The sequence below is a fragment of the Phalaenopsis equestris genome, unplaced genomic scaffold, assembly GCF_001263595.1.
Source record: "Phalaenopsis equestris unplaced genomic scaffold, ASM126359v1 Scaffold000676, whole genome shotgun sequence".
NCBI classification, from domain to species: domain Eukaryota; kingdom Viridiplantae; phylum Streptophyta; class Magnoliopsida; order Asparagales; family Orchidaceae; genus Phalaenopsis; species Phalaenopsis equestris.
Window position 1 is genome coordinate 148,953 of NW_018165116.1, and position 2,161 is coordinate 151,113.

The following is a 2,161-nucleotide window of genomic DNA, read 5'->3' on the forward strand; positions in this document are numbered from 1 at the left end:
TATATATATATATATATCCCTATTTATTTGCAATCAACCCCCATGAACTTCACCAATCATGGAATTTGAATGTGGTTCCACTTTATTGAGAATTACACCGCCCTCTTGGGTCTTAATGCAATTACAACGAATTTTAACACTACAACATGTTCTTATTGTAATGTAAATGAAGCACAAGTAAAAATTATCACATTTATAATTAAAATTTCTTCTAGCATGCATCCTAAAATTCTTAGCATGCATCATAAAATTCTAAACATGAATCCTACTCATTGCAAAAGAAAAGTAAAAGGAAAATAATGACATAATTCTCTCATGTCACTATTTTCTAATAAGAAGAAAGTGCAAGAAAAATACATCACAAATCACGAAGAAAACACAAAGGAAAACTTCATTTCATCAAAACAAATCCACTAGATAAGTGTTTATAAAATCATAAGATAATGAAGAACATAATACTTAGTTTTTTCTCCTTGAAAGAAAGATGAAAATCTCTCCCACAAAGTCTCCAGCTGACTCATGTAATGCTAGTACATCTTCTTACAGATTCTCTCAAACAAAATCCCCTCACCAATCTCTCAAAAAATGTAGAAATCTATATTTCTACTCCTATTCTAAGATCTATAAGCATTCTTCACCTTTTTCCCTCTCACACACCACCTTTTCTGACATAAAAACACTCTATTATAGTGTAGGGACGAATTTTCCAAGAGATGTCTCAAGCAATCTTCCAAAAAACGTCCAAATACATTGAATCTTCTAGAAATTTGCCAAACATCGCGTCCAAACCATCTCGGGTGTTATCGGTGCCATTTTGGGAGCCGTCAGCGCCATTTTCACATCATTTTTTGCACTATGGTGCAATCGGCGCCAGTTCTGGCATCGTCGGCGCCCACCTTGCGCAGCTCCACCATTTTGCTTCGTTTGACTCTGTTTTAGCTCTGTTTTGCCCCGTTTTAGTTACGTTGCGTTCCTAACAGATAGACCTACAAAATAAGCATAAAAAACCTTCTTTTAAAGTGTAATTTAATTCAAAAATATGTGAGAAGTGTAAAAGAGATTAAGCACAGAAAGAAATATCAAAATGTGTCATGACAGAATTTTCTTTCTTGCTCGTTTTTGCTCCAAATTGCATAGTTTTTGCTTCTTTTTCTCTAAAACTCAATTTGTTGTCCTTGGCACCAAAGATATACAAAATATCTTCCTTTGAAATACAATATCAATAAAAATATATAAATATAAGCATTAAAAGTATATGAAAAATTGAACTTTTTTTAGGCGTATCACCTACTAGTGAATCACATTGAACCGATCGAATGCAATTTGACCTACAATTCGGTGAATCAGTCCTTTGATTAATGTCGAGTTCATCGCTTCACCTTTCTCAAAGTCATTAATCCCTAGTTTCAACCCAAATGTGAAGGACTCTTTCGCATTGCAATTCCTTGTTGTGACTCTATCCTTCTCTATTTACGTTCAAGGCTTAAGGAAGGTGGTCGTTAAGTTGTGTTCAAAGCTGTGTGTCACTTCAACGAAGTTCAGGCAATGGGCATCAGTGACCTTCTCTAGAACTTGAGCCAACCTCGTTACTTCGCTAGTTAAATTTTACCGCCCTTCATTTCTTCTTGAAAAAGGTACTTATCATTTTTTGTAATGAATTACTAATATGAGTTGTATATATAGACATTGGTTTAAAAATCATCGACGCGAAGCTTTAGTTGAATATTTTTGCTACATTTTTTTTCTAGATATTTGGTTTTCTAAAGAGCAATTCGGGACTAAACACAACAAATGAAATGCGGCCCACTGTTTTAAACTGTGTTTTTCAAATTATGCATAAATTCAAAACCGTGTTTTTCAAAAAGCTGGTAAAATGTGCAAAATAAATAGTATAGTAAACAACATTTTCAAAACGCTGCCTGCTGTTTTAAACTGTCCCAAACGAGCCCTAAGTTTAGATACTTTGGCCCTAAGTTTAGACACTTTGGGCCTTACCTATATGTGTTCCTAACTTTTTCTTTGCATGCCAACAAGATTGTTTCTTGAGTCTTTCCATTCATCTTGCTTCTTTGTGCTTGCAAAAATTATGAATCATTTGGATTTCATTAGTGCAATACATAATAAAAATAATATATATATATATATATTTAAAGCCCTAGCC